The sequence below is a fragment of the Microcaecilia unicolor genome, chromosome 1 (genome assembly GCF_901765095.1).
Source record: "Microcaecilia unicolor chromosome 1, aMicUni1.1, whole genome shotgun sequence".
Lineage (NCBI taxonomy): Eukaryota > Metazoa > Chordata > Amphibia > Gymnophiona > Siphonopidae > Microcaecilia > Microcaecilia unicolor.
In genome coordinates this window covers 509,827,967-509,845,693 of record NC_044031.1, presented here as the reverse complement: position 1 = coordinate 509,845,693, position 17,727 = coordinate 509,827,967, and the positions used below count along the sequence as shown (strand labels likewise).

Below are 17,727 nucleotides of genomic sequence, written 5' to 3'. Positions count from 1 at the left end.
TTTAAATCTAATTTACATTAGCTTAGCAGTATTCCGTGCGCACTCACACCGGAGCCCTCTGACATTAGCTTCTTTGTAGGGAACCCACATCGAACTACAAGGTATTGCGGGCTACAGAAATAAAGTGGTTGTGTTGTGTTTTGTGTTACGTTACCTGGGGCAATAGAGGGTTAAGTGACTTGCCCAGGGTCACAAGCTACTGCAGTGAGAATCTAACCCAGTTCCTCAGGTTCTAAGCCCACTGCATTAGCCATTAGGCTACTCCTCCTCCACTCCATAACTGAAGGAGCTAGATCAAGGTTCTTAACCCAGCCCTTAGAGACATCCCTAGCCAATCATAATTTCAGGATACCCATGATGAGTGTGCATTAAATAGATTTGCATAGTGTGGAGGCAGTGCTAGTTTCTTATGCATTTTCATTGTGAATGTTGTGAAAAGCTGACTGGTAAGGTGTGTCCCAAAGACTGGGTTGAGAACCCCCAAGTTAGATAGATCTAGTAGTACAAGGACAGTCAGTAGATCTAGTAGTACAAGGACAGTCTGTTCTTGTCAACATCTGACACCACAGATCATAAAATTGTAATTAACAGGCATATGAAAATAGATGTGGGGTACCGTATATTTTAATTAAGTTTTAGCAGAGTCACTTGGATAATTTGTAAATCGACTACCTGGCCACTGAAACATGGGGACCCACAGGGTTCAGCCCTTCACCAATGCTTTATAATGTGTACATGGAAAAATAAAGGAAATGGATGTTAATTATGTTTAGCCATACCAATGATGCTCAGTTTTACATCCCAATACGGCAAAATACGAACATAAAGATATGCCATGTCAAATCAACTCAGATCAAGAATCCATCAATCCCAGCATCCTATTTCCAAGAGTGGCCAAACTGGGTCACCATAAAGCACCCAGCAGATACAAAAGAGTAGATCTGTTTTTTGTTGCTCACTCCAAGTGATAAGCAGTGACTTTCCCAAGCCTACCTGGCTAATAATTGTTTGTGGACTTTCTCCCCAGGAATTTGTCCAAACCCCTTTTAGACAGCTATACTAGATGCTCCGACCACATCCTCCAGAAATAAGTTCCACTGTTTGTGTACTGAAAAAAAAAAAACATTTTAAATTTTGTTTTAAATCTGCTACTGGTTATTTTAGGGAGTATCCCTAGTCCTATTGGAAAAGCTATAAAATAACCATTCCCTATTAGTCTGTTCCACCTCACTCGTGATTTTATTAACCTCTATTACAAGTGAAAGATCCCTGACCTGTTTAAACTTGATTTACTAGGGAGCCATTCCAACACATTATTTTTGTCACTCTTCTCTGTACCCTTCCTAGTACCATTATATCATTCTTCAGAGAAGTGACCAGAACTGCATACAGTACTCAAGCATTATTGCATTGTTTTATTCTCCATTCCTTTCTGAATAATTCCCAACATCCTATTTACTTTGTTTTCAACTGCTACAAACATTAAAAACAAAACATAATAATGTGGGTTAAGAAACATTTAAGTTAAGTCTGACTTATGGTATTTCCTCTAAGCCATAGAAAAGGTGAGAAAGGGACATTTCTTTCTGAAATTTTGTACAGGAAGATGTCTTCACTGACACTCTTGTCACTGATTGATTGGAAAACGGCATGGCCTTGCAGGTTCTCAGCTCTCAGAGTTGTTTATATTCATTCTATTCTGTAGTCTGCATATCAGCAGCTTGCATCTTTGTTGGCAGAAGTTAACGTGCATTTTTATAAATGCAATCTGAGTAGTTCTAAGCATTAAGCAGTGTGGTTCCACGCTGAAGGCCCTGTTTACTTTTGTCACAGTCATGGGGAAGCAACTGCTTGCCTCGGGATTGGTAGCATGGAATGTTGCTGCAAATTGGGTTTCTGCCAGGTACTCGTGACCTGGCTTGGCTACTGTTTGCAAAACAGGATACTGGGCTAGATAGACCATTGGGTTGCCCAGTATGGCTACTCTTATGCATATAAGAGATTTACATTCACTCCCTCCTTAGTGTGCAAATTTAATCTCATGCACATCTATTGTGGATATCCTTAAAACCTGACTGGCTAGGTGTGCCCCGAGGATGGGGTTGAAGGCCTGTGTGAAGAACCAAGCTTTCATCTGCTTCCTGAAGTAGATATAGTCTTATGTTAAGCAAAGGCTTTCACAGAGTGCATTCCAGAGTGTGGGGGCTACTCCAGAGAAGGCTTGCTTGTAGGATATCACATCGTGTAATGTCCATTGGGAAGGGTATGGTAAACAATACTCCTTGGGAGGACCCTAGTGATCTTGGAGGTGTACAGAGGGAGATCCTGTTCAAGTACTCTTGGCCATTTCCTTTAAGTACCTTGAAGATTTTTTTTTGTTTTGTTACATTTGTACCCCGCGCTTTCCCACTCATGGCAGGCTCAATGCGGCAGGCAATGGAGGGTTAAGTGACTTGCCCAGACTCACAAGGAGCTCAGAAAGATTTTTAACTTTAGCCCTGTATTGTACTAGTAGCCAGTGAAGTTTTTGCAAAAAATGTCGCAATGTGGTCACATTGCTTACAACCTTCTATTAGTCTTGCATCAGCATTCTGAATCAACTGGAGCTGGTGCAGACCCTTTGTAGTCAGACCAGTGTAAAGTGCATAACAGTAATCCAGTTTTGATATCATCAACAAGCAGGGTACCCAGCACTGCAATTTGGTGCTAGGACCCCCAAGGCTCCTTACATGTGCCTCAAAACTGAGTTCAGCTCAAACTGAGCTCATCTAGGCTCAAAGGAGGGATTTTTTTTTTTTTTGCACCAAGGAGCACACAGTGTTGATGCTTCAAGATGCGGGTGTTTTTCTCTAGCACAGAGAAATTAGATTATGGAAGGGGCCAGGACCTCTCTATGATTGCAAACCAATTTCCAGCCTTAATTTACAATCCCTAGTTGCTGGTATGGCAATGGCTCTTATAAGCCAGTACATTCAACTGCCTATGAAGCTTGGAGGTCTATGGAAGTCAAGGAAACTCTTTCTGGAAAGTGACAGAAGAAGAGTTAGCACCAATTGGTGGAGCCCACCCAGCTTTTATCCCTCCATGTGCCAGATCACTGGTACTGAGAGGGAGAAGTTGTGGAAAGAAGAGCATCGAGTCATCGGTACAGGAGGGAAGCCAGTTTTGTCAGTGAAGGAGGAGCTGGCCTTAGGTGGTGTTGGAACTAGGGCCTGAAAGGCGAGTGGAGCATCATCAGCATCATCTTGAGTCAGGCTCTGGAGGCAGGAGGCCCTTAGCTTCTTCCCCAGTGTAAAACCTGCAGAAAGGCGACTGCAGCATCAGGACTGTACGTAAGTACATAAGCACTGCCACGCTGGGAAAAGACCAAAGGTCCATCAAGCCCAGCACTCTGTCTCCGACAGCGGCCAATCCAAGCCCTATAATGATCAATGGACTTTTCCTTCAGGAATCTGTCCAGACCCCCTTTAAACTCAGCAAGGCCAGCTGCCATCACTACCTTCTCCGGCAATGAGTTCCAGAGTCTAACTACGCGCTGAGTAAATAAAAACTTTCTCTGATTTGTTTTAAACCTACCACATTCTAATTTCATCTTGTGTCCCCTGGTTCTGTTATTGTTAGAAAGCGTAAACAAACGCTTCACATCAGTCCGCTCTACCCCACTCATTATTTTGTAGACCTCTATCATATCACCCCCTCAGCCGCCTTTTCTCCAGGCTAAAAAGAGTCCTAGCCGTCTTAACCTCTCCTCATAGGGTAGTTGTCCCATCCCTTTTATCATTTTTGTCGCCCTTCTCTGCACCTTCTCCAATTCCTTTACATCTTTTTTTGAGATGAGGCGACCAGAACTGAACACAATACGCCAGGTGCGGTCGCACCATGGAGCGATATAACTGCATTATAACATCCTCATGCTTGTTTTCCATCCCTTTTCTAATAATACTCAACATTCTGTTCACCTTCTTAGCCGCCGCAGCACATTGAGCTGAAGATTTCAACATGCTATCCATGATGACTCCCAGATCCCTTTCTTGGTCCATAACTCCTAAAGCGGAACCTTGCATGACATAGCTGTAAGGCAGCACTGCCCATATGCAGATAAGCCAACAATCAGCACTGAGAGAAGGACGGGGTTGGCCTAAAATGCATCGCATCCAGAAGATATAATGGGCATGCCCCGCTTCGGAACTGGCAGCAGCTCCCAGCAGCAGGCTGGCAGGAAAACCCGCACCACAGATGTGGCACAACATTAATGCCTGGGGCCCATAAACAGAACAGAACCCTCACTCTGCTTCAGGGTGGATGGTGCCAAGCACCAAAGCAAGCCCTCCACCAGCACAGACAGCAGAACAGGGGTGCGAAGCCTGCAAGGTCTGCATGCTCCTGACACCAAAACCACCACCACAGAAGCAGGCTTTATGCCGGTGCCAGATGCAGCCCAATCCACAGACCTGCACAGGAGAATGTGCATGGCACTGAGAATGCCACCGGGGGCACCAGAGATCTGGTTCCTCTGAGGGAAGAGCTCACCGACTGACCCCGTGTTGCTTTCCTAGTTTGTCCTGGCGAGCATAGTAATTCCTGAAGGTACTGCCAGAAGTTCAGAGAGTCAGGTGGCACTCAACAGACTGTGGGGAGGGATCACTCTGTGCCATGGAGGGTCCCATCCCACTACTGCTCAGCATCTCGTGATTAGTCCACATGAGAAGGAAGCACCTAGCTACGAATGCAGTCCAAAAATAAAAAAAAACTGTCCCTTGCAACACCTAGGGCCTATGTATTTATAATAAAAGGGAAAAAATTCATAGGTAGACCATTACTAATGGCAAGCCCTGGTCTATCCCTGGGCACCGCCACACACTTGCAAATGCAGGTCATAATTTCATCTTTAGATGCTACTATGGGTCTTTCTGGTTGTCATATTGCAGGGCACATGGAGAAAAAGCGGAAACTTTAAAGAAAGCAAAAATATATCTGTCCACATGGTCAGGTGGACAGAACATAGTAACATAGTAGATGTCAGCAGATAAAGACCTGTACAGTCCATCCAGTCTGGCGAGGAAATGGGTGAGGCCAGGGGCTGCCTGACATGCTCAGAAGAGCAAGGAAAAAGGTTCTTCTGAACTTCAGAAGCGCTAACTCATTCATGGCGCTGTTGGATTACCCACCCATGTGTGGCTGACTCATCCTGCTTGTCCATGGAGAAGCCAAAGAACACAGATACATAAACACAGCATCACAATTCAACATAAGCAAATGTCAAACAAGCACTTCAAACAATAAACTGTCTTCTGCCACTTGGATCATGCAGGATCCACCTCAGAAATTTTTTTATCTGCACAATGTAGGAGGCACAAGGCCATGGGAAACAAAAACACTGTCCAAGTGCTTTCCGGTCCTAATCCCACTACTCTAGCACATCAGCAACAGAGACAATTAGATAAAATCCATCCTAGAAGGATGTTTTTTCCACTACAGTGATCAGCACTCTTAGAAGGTAACAGGTGAAACAGTATCTTATTACAAAGCGAGAACAAGTGTTTTCTCCATCCTGCAGTATCCAATCTGTGTCCAAACGCCATGGCAGTAGTCAGAATCAGTGCAAGAGTATTGGGTGCCCTAGGCAAACCTCCAGCCATATCCCTCTTCCCATAAACTTTCAGACCCCCTTCTATCTGCATGTGTAGATATCGCGTACGAGCAGATTCCAAAAGTTATTGCACTCAGGTAAACGGGCTATTTGTTGTCCACCCTTCACGCAGATATACGTGTGGGTAGTTTTGGCAGTTTGAGTGGCCGTCCGGATCTATTGTTTACTCTTTGCTGCCGCCCCAGCCCGAAGCTACTGCCCTAGGCGGCCATCTGGTCTTGCCTAATGCTTGGGCCGGCCCTTGCAGCAGAACCTACCCCGAAACCTACCACCGAGCCTTCCTCTGGGGATCGGACAGGCCGCAACCTCACCGTCGCCACACACTACTGCTTCCCGACTGTCTCTAGTCCCACAGTTTGCAAGCTTTCTGTTTCCAAGCAACAGCTGTGGGCAGGGCCAGCGCTGGCAAAAAGGCGCTTCTGGAAAGTTCAAAGCAACAAGCAGACCCAAGTCTGCCGCTATGCCTATTGCCTTTCTTCTACACTAAAGCTTAAACGCAACACAACGTCCGTTTCACGACAAGAGTAGGCGAGAGCCCATCAGAACTACACTGCTCACCCGGTAAGTCCTCCTGCTAAGGCCTCGGCAAAAGAAAAAAAAAATTACCCTTTACAGATATATATAGTTCACTCCAGAATTTTGCTCACCTGGTAAGTCCTCCGGACAACGCATGGACAGGAAAAAGCCGCGTGGAGCTTTTGTTTACACGGTCCAATCTGGACAAGGATCCCGCTTTGAACACTTAAGTCTACACCAAGCCGCTGTACTACGGTGACGGTCAGCGCGGGACGCGGGTCCTTTCCTACCTCCACGCTGGGCGGAGACCCGTTTCGTCCTTCCTCTCAGGCCCCGCCCACCAACAACCGGTGCATCACAGATCTCTGTTCCACTCCGTGGGGTATATTGCTAATGCCCATTGCTGTCCCAGCTCCGAGGGTCGCCTCTATTGGTCCACACAGCTTGACGCTTTCCCGGGCCTTACAGAGATGCGCTACAGACCACGCGTACTGCCTACAGGGCATCGAGCTTCTACTAACTCCACGCACGGCTGCAGTGCTGCCACGGCGCGGCGCAACACCTCCGCTGCTGCCCCCATCTACGTTGTACATGCCGGCATTGTTCGGTGCTCCGCCCCCCCCCCAAGCACAAGCGTGCCGAGTCACGTGACCAGTTCACATCTCTGCGCTATCCTCTCACTGCATGCAGCTCCTGACCCCGTGGAAGCAGAATGACGGATTGGTGATTCTGCACTTATTTCATAAGTTATAGAGGGGAGCCGAGCTGTACACCAGGAGGTCAGGCAATGGCAACGACGTTGATCCTTGTTACGAAAATGGAGGAGTACAGCATGGTCTTCTAGAGCAGTGGGGCTGTTGTGATACACAACATTCACAGCTGAACAAAAAAAACTAAGGGGTTGATATTCAACTGGCAGTACTCATTTTGCTGACTACCACTAGCCTTATTCCAGACTTTGTCATTGACTTAAGTGGCAGAAGGGCACAGGGCCGTGCCAAGGGTCTCTGGTGCCCCCCCCCCCCCCCTGCTTCTTCATTAGGAGTGGCCTAGTGGGTAGGGTAGTGGACTTTGGTCCTGAGGAACTGAGTTCAATTCCCACTTCAGGCACAGGCAGCTCCTTGTGACTCTGGGCAAGTCACTTAACCCTCCATTGCCCCATGTATACCGCATTGAGCCTGCCATGAGTGGGAAAGCGCGGGGTACAAATGTAACAAAAAAAAAAAATTAGATGCTTCTCCATTGCTACCTGTCTTTCCTTTAGACTGAAAACTACAGGCCCAGCCAGACCTGACAAAAGGGTCTACCACACCCTTCAATGTCAAGCATATACTAGAAAACTGTAAATCAGCTTACACAGGAAAGCAGTTTAAAAAAATAAACACAATTCCTGCTCTTTCTTAACACTGCTCTCCAGAGAAAGCACTGCCTTTATAAAGAGGCTTTTCAGTGGGACTTAGCCTATTAAAAACTATTAGCATAATTAGGAATGGCCAGCCCTTGTAACTGCAGAGACCTAAGCTTTGATTATGCATGTTCCTGTCTTTGTTACAGTGGGGGGGGGGGGGGTCTCTTCATCTCATTTACACAGTCTGACCTCCCTGGCTCACTGGGAGCCCAGTCTCTTGGAGACTGCTATACATTGCAAAATAAGATAGCAGATGTAAATTCTCAAAGTGGACATATTCCAAACACTAAAATGAAAATAAAACGATTTTTTTCTACCTTTGTTGGCTGGTGACTTTCTTTTTCTGATCATGCTGGCCCAGTATCTGATTCTGTTGCTGGTATCTGTCCTCTTAACTCTGTTTCCAGGACTTCCTTTCCACTGTATGTATCCCTCATTGATAAGTCTCTGACTCTAAAGTTTAGCAATTTCATTAAAGCAAAATGTATTTTCAAATATCACAAACTCTCCCTATCCAAGCAGAATGTTTATATAAAAACAAACACACAAAAAAGCAATCTGATTTTTACTTACCAGCTATTATACACTATACGTCAGCTAAACTTCCTCTTTGAACCTTAGCCAATTAAATGGATTTTAGCTGTAGATATGATAATTATGTACACATCATTGCAGTCATGCCCTCCTCTCAGTGTACATGCTCAAAAAACAAAAACTTTGAACCACTTACAGATAACAATTACACTATTTATTTTTTATTTCTCCCCAGTCTCACTTGCACACCTGCCTCCAAACCTGTTCTCTTTAATTTGAATGTTGTTCCAGCTCACCCTGAATGAAAGTTGTTCACACACCAAAGCCATAAATAGCTGCTGGTTGTACTCTTTGAAGCAGCTTTAGCAGAGCAGCATGTCTGTCTCAGCACTGCAGGGCTACCTTCACTTCCTGATGTGGGAAGGGCAGGGGAGAGAGGAGAATCACAAATTCAGGTAGAAGATTTTGCAAGTGAGTGGCGCGCCCCCCTGCGTTGCTTACCTTGCTTACCGTGTCAGCACGGCCCTGGAAGGGCACCACATAAAGATAGGATTGACTTTTATTCTGTCCTATTTATGCAGTAGTGATCTTGACTGTTTACGTGCAGATATTCAGCACTTAACTGTCCAAGTGCTGACTTACCACTTTAACACCCTCAAAATAGCTGGTAGTGCTAACTGGACATTTTCACTTATAGCCCCAAACAAGCAAAACTGGACAGTAGCCAATGGCTGGTTAAATTGCTTTGACTATCAACCCCTAAATATTTCATTTTTAACAGTAAGTTTTTCTTACTTGACATGCAAATCAAATGTGTTTTCAAATTCTGGCATCACTTCAACAACAGCAACACAAAATCCCTCTGCTTTGTGAAACAACAAAATAAACTCTGCAACTATGCTGTACTATTTCCTGTAATTAACATTAAACACACAGCTCAGGCTGCATATACTGCAGCAGGACATGTTTATCCACTCCTACTCTAGCTGAGATAACATTTAACCACTAGTAAAAAAAAAAAAAAAAGCCCGTTTCTGACACAAATTAAACGGGCGCTAGCAAGGTTTTCCTCAGAGTGTGTATGTGTGAGAGAGAGAGAGTGTGTGAGAGATGGAGTGTGTGTGTCATAGAGAGATAGAGACTGTGTGTGTGTGACAGAGAGATAGTGTGATAGACAGGGAGTGTGTCAGAGAGAGTGTATGTGAGAGACCGTGAGTGTGAGCCCCCACCCACCCTCTCACAGGGCCCACCTCCCTCTCCCCTGCCCCGCGTCCAGCGGCCCTCCTCTCCCCCTGTCCCCCCCTGCAGCTACCCATGTCCAGCGACCCTCCCCTCCCCCCCCAGCGCATCAACCCCCCTCGCCACCCGCAGCTGCCAGTGGTAACGCTGTCTGGCCACTGCTGCTTCCCCTGTTGAGCAGCAGCGGCCGCTACAAAAAGAAAAGAAGCGATAAATGTTTTTAAACCCAGCCCAAATCATTTGCAAATGCCCGAGTCTTACAACGCAGTCTCTGCAGTCGCTCCTCCTCTCGCCTGTCACATCACTGTGCTCCTCCGGGGTCTTACTCCAGGGGCTGTGACATGGAGGCGAGAGGAGGAGCGGCTACAGAAACTGAGTTGTAAGACTCAGGCATTTGCGAATGATTTGGGCTGGCTTTAGAAACATTTAACGCTTGTTTTCTTTTTGTAGCGGCCGCTGCTGCTCAACAGGAGAAGCATCAGCAGCCGGACAGCGTTACTACTGGCATCTGTGGGTGGCAATGGGGTTTGATGCGCCGGGGGGGGGTATTGATGTGCTTCATGTGAGGGGAGGGGGGTGTTTGATGTGCCGGGGGGGGATTGGGTGATGCGCTGAGGGCGGGGTTGTAGTGCCGCGCTTGTAGTTTTTTGATGCGTCGCTCCCTGCCACTTGCTCCGAAGTGGCAGGGAGCGGCGCACTGACAGCTGATTCCCAGGCAGGGGGAGGAGTAGGTAAACAGCCTAGCTCAGCAACTCCAGGAGCCACGGACACAGCCAGTCCGACATTAGAACGTTGGTGGTGAGAATTATTATATAGGATTTCTCTGACCTCATGTGCAACTTTCTTTAAATCAATCGCCTTACTGTCTAAGTCTTCCTACATTCTTACCCTTCTATATGTTACATCTTTGCTTTACCCTTCGCTATCACCTATAATGTTCTATTACGTGTTGTGTTGACATTGTAAATAGTATACCTTGCCATACTTTGTATTGTTTTTTAATATTTTTACTGCTGTAATTGTCTATTGCTCATGCTTGATCTATTCTTACTGTACACCACCTTGAGTGAATTCCTTCAAAAAGGTAGTAAATAAATCCTAATAAATAAATAAAATAAACTATGCTGTACTATTTCCTGTAATTAACATTAAGTTTAAATTGTAATCTGGGATGTTTTGTTCCCTACTTTTAAAACACCTTTGTAATCCTCACTAAGCCTATTGGCAAGTAGCGGAATAGAAGTTCTCCTATTGTACTGTATGCTACTCAGAAAATATGACTGGAGTAAGTAGCCTAATGGTTAGTACACTGAGTTTTGATCCTGGGGACCTGGGTTCGATTCCCACTGCAATTCCTTGTGATCATGGGCAGGTCTTTTAACCCTCCGTTGCCCCAGGTACATCAAGATTGTGAGCCCTTTAGGGACAGAGAAAGTATCTGCATATAATGTGTACAGTTCTGCATATGTCTAGTAGTGCTATACAAATGATAAGTAGTAGTATATGTAGCAAATAGAACCTGTAGACAGCAGAGATGCAACATTTCCAGTTGGAGCTGGTGGCAGCAGTTATTGCTGGGGATAGGAAGCAGAAATAAAGACCAGTTATGGTGATTTTAAGAACTTGACTTTAAGGTATCTGAACTCTCCAGTTTTCAAGCCTAGATGATTGCAAATGAAAGCATAGGCTTATTGTCTATACCAAATTGTGACACATCTCCTACCTCTTGGGGACACATTGGTTGAGAACCACTGGTCTAGAGCAGCAAGCTGATAATCAGGGGCCCTCTGTCAAAATCTGAATGCAGATATCTCGATCGGGGGGCAGATCACTTTTAGATCTCCTAACTCATCATTGAGCAACTGGTTTTCAATGACATCTGAGGAGCCCCAGGCATGCTAGCACCAAGGCAGAGTGTTAAGGCACTGTGAGGTGCAATATGTCTTTTCACCCCAGCAGATAGTGTTACGGCTACTAGTGACAGAAACATGAACATGATCTCTGCCTGGATGCTGTCTCCTGAGGAGCCTGGTTAGGTAAAACCTGTTACCACCACTGAACTTCCCTTATAGCCAGTCTCCATAAGCCAAAAACAGTAATGAACCTCACTCCTGCAACATATGGAATAGGTCCACACTCTCTCTTTCACGTATTCCCTTCTCGTACTGACTATGTACAAAGTTGCACCATGCCAAAGAAAGCCTCCGTCGGTAGATCATAAGATGTAATCTATCCAGGTGTGCTTGAAAATTCCCTTTCATCAGGCCATTCTCCAGCTGTTCCACAACAGGTAAGTACACTTGGAGGCATATTTTCAAAGCACTTTGGGAGGCTAAGTTCCATAGGTTTCTATGGAACTTTGGGAGGCTAAGTGCTTTGAAAATGAGCCTCTTAGCCTCAGACTCGGTCAAACTCAAATCTGGACATTTTTGAAAAGTAGATTGTTTACTGCTGTACTGTAAGTCAGTCACTGTTTGATGTGTGTTCATTAACTAAAGCTACTTACATGGGGAGGGGGGTGTCACGTGACGCTATGCTCAGAGGAAGATGTTAGTTGACTGTTCTCCTGTAACACTACCCAAATAATCCCCAATTTCACTTAGAATCTGACCTCATTTTGCCACTCTTAATTTTATAAGTGCCTTGCACCTTTAACGAAAAACCTTGGAAAAGTTCAGGACACCCTGGAAGAATTTAATCAGGGAAGTAAGCCACTATCAACCATGCCTGGGAGGCCTTGACAGAATGCAAGTGGTGGAAGATACCCACTCCCGTATACAAACAGAGTTCAAGGCTTGAAAAGATAAACTGGAGGATTTGGAAAATCGTTCCAGGCGGAGCAACCTCAGGTTAGTTGGGCTCCAAGATTCTATTCTGGAGATTGAGTTAGTGGGCTTAATGGAGGGATGGTTCCCCAGCGAATTGGTCCTATCTGATAATTTGGGGCCATTTCAAATGGAACGGGTGCATCGATTGGGAGCCCGACAGCTGGAGAATGGGAGACCTAGAGTGGTCATTCTGAAAGTATTGAATTACGCACATAAGACTGCCATACTGCAAGCGATCCAAAATATTAAATCTCTCACTTATCAAAACAGCAAAATTCTCTGTTTCCAGGATTATTCCTCCAGGGTTTCTCTGAAGCATCGACTTTCACATCTTTGTGCACCACTTTGCTGCAAAAATGTGTTTTACGCTGCTTTCCCCAGCCCAGCTTAAAATTAAAACTCTCAAGGAAATAGTTTATCACTACAGAAATAGGAATCTTGCTAGCACTGTGTAGCACTTTTGCTCCAGGCTGGTAAATGCCTCCACAGGAACATTAGAAAGGAAAAAGACTATTTGTATGTACTACTTATGAATTGTAATTGGTAAAACAGCAATTAGATGTCTATTATCCTATTTGTAATAAATAAGCTTCTATGATAAATTTATTATTTGCTAATGGTGTATCTCTTCCTGTGTTCTTTAATCCAAATTAATTTATCCAAGGAATAAATGTCTGAAAGTTTAGCCTTGCATCTTGCAGCCTGTCTGATAAGGGGGCATAGGTAGAAAGTTAAACACAGCCAAGGAGTTTTTCTCCAAGCAAAGAGAACATCTCTAAGGCTGAAGTGTAGTCCCCCTTCCCAGGGGCAGGGTTCAGGATTACAATTGGCAGTTTTTATATGTGCTCCCTGCTTTCAGATCAGTATGTTCCTTTTAAAATACTCCTCAGTTTCATCCCTCCAGAAATGCTGTCATCACTGATTTCACATTCCACTCTTATCTGTAGCTGCACTTATTCTACCCTAGAGTCTGTCACATCCATCTTCACCCTTCTGATTAACCATAATAGTAGTATGAGCTAAAACATGGTTACAAAAAGCTAAAACACAAGAAAACATAATACATCCAATTAGAGTAAGAATACAAATAGAAAAAAAAACATGAGTAAATCCTTTACCATAGATCCCAAACTATCTATCCCACCAGGCCATCTTAAGTAGAGATGTGTGGTAGCCGTGTTAGTCCACTCTTAAAGGTTAGCAATAGAAATCAAACAAAATAAAACATGGAAAAGAAAATAAGATGATACCTTTTTTATTGGACATAACTTAATACATTTCTTGATTAGCTTTCAAAGGTTGCCCTTCTTCCTCAGATCGGAAATAAGCAGATAGTATATATGAGAGAAACATCAAAGCATTAGTTTGACTGTCTGACAGAGTGGGAGGGTGGGGGTATGCATGGGGACATCAAAGCATTTCATTGATATTCTAACAGAATGGGTGTTGGTAGGTGAGAGGAGGGTAATAAAAAGAGAAATACAGCTTTATGTTTTATAATGAGTTGGAAAACCCAGATCCTTATTAAGTCCTGTTTGTTGGGTGTCAAAATATTCAATCATTCTTATTTCAAAGGTCTTACGTTCCTGTACTGTTTTAAAATTACCTTTCAGTATTCTTACTGTGAAATCACTGGTGCAGTGTTCTGGTCTTGTGAAGTGTTGGCCCACAGGGGTGGGGGCCTGACTGGCACCGGCTATTTTCATGTGATGTCTGTGTAGATTGAATCTTGTCTTAAGCATCTGGCCTGTTTCTCCAATATAGCATCCTTTGTTACATTTCTTACACTGAATGATATATACCACATTGGAAGATGAGCATGTAAAATAGTCCTTTATGTTTAATATTTTTCCTTTGTGAATGACTGTGGGGTCTTGTGAAATGTTTTGGCATAGTTTGCAGCTGGCTGTGTTACACGGGAACGTGCCCTTTTCTTTTTCCGTCTGTGTTGGAAGTTTACTTCTGATCAGCTTGTGTTTTAAATTTGGTGGCTGTCGGAAGGCCAGCACTGGTGGGGATTGGAATATCTTTCAGTAATTCATCTTCCTGAAGTAGTGGCTGTAGGTCTCTTTTGATTTTCCTCAGTTTCTCCAGCTCTGGGTTGTATGTCACTACAAGGGGAATTCTGTCGTTGGCTTTTTTTTCTTTGTACTGTACCATCCGCCTGAACCGATACACTCATATCACCCCTCTCCTCAAGTCACTTCATTGGCTTCCGATCAGGTACCGCATTCAGTTCAAGCTTCTGCTACTAACCTACAAATGCACTCGATCTGCAGCACAAGCTTTAAATACTCCTTGGAGAGTCTTTATCTCTGCAGATGATAAAGAGGCTCTTTGGAGTGCATTCAAACAAAAAATAGAGAATACTTATGTTAAAAATTATCTGGGAGATGGATGGTGCGAGGGTGTCCAGAGCAGAGGAGAAAGTGGCATTGTAAGCGGAGACAGCCTTGTCGACAGACTCGGAGGACATGATGGAGGGGAGGAGATTAGAAATACTAGAGGATAAGGTGGGAGGGTCAATAGCCTGGAGAGTCCTGGAAATAGTGGTTAATGTTGGGCAGGGCTGAGGGGGGGGGGGTGATGAAGTGTGAAGGTGATCAGGTGATGATCAGAGAGAGGAAGAGCTGAGGCGTAGAAATTGGAGGGTGAGCAGGAAGAGGAGAGGATGAGGTCAAGACAATGGCCATTTTGGTGAGTAGGAGTGGTGGAGCACAGCTGGAGGTTGAAGGAGGATGTTAGAGTGAGGAACTGAGAACCGTAAGAGTCGGATGGGTCGTCAGTGAGTATGTTAAAGTCTCCAAGAATGAGGGACTGAGATGAGGGTTCAAGAAAAACAGAGAGCCAGTATTGAAGTCAGTAAGGAAGGAAGAGAGGGATTTATCAGGGGGGGGGGGGCGGTAAATGACTGCCACTCTGAGTGGCAACGGGTAGAATATACGGAAATAAAACAAGCCTCCTGGTTGAGGGTAGTTGAGCAACTAATCATTCAATTGTTTACCCTTACACTTCCCTAAATACCTCTATCTGCAGTCAGTGGTCACCTCTGCATTTTTCATCACTAAAGCAGAAACTCATAGCCTTGCAATATGAGGACAAAAGTGGAAGAAACACTGCCTCAAATCATCCCTGTTACTCTCAGTGATCAGACTCAGAGATGGAGAGGTGAATAAACCTTTTTGTACTAGAAAAAATGTATCTACTAGATTCAGTTAAGGGAACGGATGCACAAATGCATGAGGCATAATTTAGAACTTCAGCAATCCCAGCACTCAATATTCAGGATTAGGTTGCCTATTGGGAAGTAGTACCAAAGGGATCAGGATGGTCAAAGATGTATGTGGAGGATATAGTGAAGAGGAAGAAGCTCCTGAATCATTGTTATACGGGAGTGGCTGCAGAAGTTCTTTAGATACCGCATCTAAAATTTCCTTTCTTTCAACTTCATTCCATTCCTCACTAGTAGTTCTCTTAGCTGCACCCTTTTTCACTTTATTCCAAAGTTCAAACATTAATAAACGCTTTTTCAAACTTTTACCCTTCTTTTACCCTCCAAGGTTTTCAACAAGCCTACCAAATTATGGGCTGCTAGAGATCCCTCTTTGGGCCAGGCCAAGAAAGGGCTAGACTTTGCCATGCCAATTTATTACATTTTTAATTGTAGAGTTTAGAATCCATGGCCAATAAAGGATTAACATTACATACCCACCCTACAGGCGTTAAATCTTCCTTCTTTTCAGTCATTATATTACAATCCTAAAATCTACAAAGCATCCTTAAGTAAACCAAATACAATTAATACAAAAATTAAGTAATCGATAAAAAATATTTATATACAATACTTACACACCTTCTCGAATATTGCGCTCTCTAAACGATAATAGACTGGTTTCCCCCTGTCCCTCTCAGGCAAGATGGGAATCAACAAGATCAATTTCTTTCTACTTCCTATCTCCAGCACTTTGTAACTCCCTACCACAGCATCTCCGTCTTGAAACTTCATACACCAGTTTCCGCACTCTACTTTTAAAGAATCATCTTTTTCAACAGGCACTTTCAATTTAGCTGTGGATGATCCTGCAGTGAGAGATTCAGGAACTGCTAGACGTCTGGATGTAATTGACTGTCTTTCCTTTTGAAATTTAATGTTCTTTTCTTAACTATAAGCTGTACCCATTATTATTTTAATTGTGAACCGCTTTGATTTGGTCTCAACGATAATCCCACGTATTCACTTACGTGGCTTAGATCAGATTTTTTCTGTCCCTCTTGGACAGGCTCTAACTCAAGCCCTCCATCACGACCCGCATGACAGGTTCCACAGTCCATGATCAGGTGTGGAATCACATCAGGGTCACAAACTGTTTAGCCTCCTCTCCAATTTCCTGGGAAGGATAATCAGTGGAAGGCTGCATGGGCTAAACCTTTGAGGGTACTTCTCCCCAGATTCAGCTTTTTACACTACAGATCTTACCTGTTCCACTTGCTATTCTCAGGCTGAATCAAATAGATCAGTTGCTGCTGCTGCAAAAAGCAACCCCCAGCTGCTGTTAGCAGGGAGGTGGATTGTTATCATATTTTGAGGTTGGTTTATTGTCATGACACCCCCACCCACCAAAATACTGGCCTGGAAACAGGAAGGTGGATTTTTATAATCTTTTATTTGACCTCATTTCATTCTCACAGTACTTTGCTTAGAAATGTAGCCATTGACCCCAACATTTCAAAATGATTAGTGGTACGAAACACAATACAAATTAGCCCTCCCTGGATGGAGTGAAAGGGTTCAGCATCCACTGGCACCCTTAAAGCAGGTTGCAATGAAGGAACCATATACTCAATCATTAACAAACTATTACCAGTAGTTTTCTGTTTGCTGCCATTCCCAAGCTCACAGAAACTCATGAATGTCAATTTTTATGTTTTATTCTGACAGTTTCCCTAGGGGAATGCCAGGCTATTAAGTGCTGTAGGCAAACCTTGCACCCCTTACCAGTAACTTTCAGGCCCCTAACGTTGCCCTCCCTCGCCCAAGAACTGGATAATTAAACTCAATTAAAATTATGGAAATACCTCTCTCAGAATGGTCCTGTAAAAACACAAAATTGGATATCCTACTTTTAAACATTGCTTTGTATATTGCTCACCCACTTTCCCCTCATTCAATATAGTGTGTCAAAAGCTAGATGCCAATTCAGGGAGTAGCTTTTGGTGCTAAAATGGAGGTTACACACAAAAATGGGAGTAAACAGCAGCCTTGTGAACCAGCGCGGGCAGAAGTAAACCCCAGTTGCTCCTACCCATTATGGTTCCAATCTCAAAATAGCTGCTGTGACCTCCTGCAGTATTCTCAGCAGCCATTTTGACTACAGAATCAGTGGGGCAGAAATGACTCAGGATCGCTAATGCCCCAAAGAGGACACTAGACCATCATGGCTTTTCAAAGGTAGGCCCATGGAGGGTCTATAGGTAGGGGGAGGGTGGAATTGGTGGGTGGACAGGGGGGCCAGGGCAACAGTTTGGGCTTTGGTTCTGGCCAAAACCAAGTG

General features: G+C 44.3%; 1 protein-coding gene across 3 annotated transcripts in view; it reads right to left on the bottom strand.

Moving 5' to 3' along the window:
* Positions 1-6,619, bottom strand: part of CSPP1 (centrosome and spindle pole associated protein 1) — a 370,862-nt gene extending 364,243 nt beyond the window's left edge. For all 3 annotated transcript variants that reach the window (XM_030215269.1, XM_030215277.1, XM_030215287.1), the window contains exon 1: positions 6,298-6,619. The gene's annotated coding sequence lies outside the window, so the exon portion shown is untranslated. The remainder of the gene's footprint in view (positions 1-6,297) is intronic.
* Between the last annotated feature and the right edge of the window lie 11,108 nt (positions 6,620-17,727).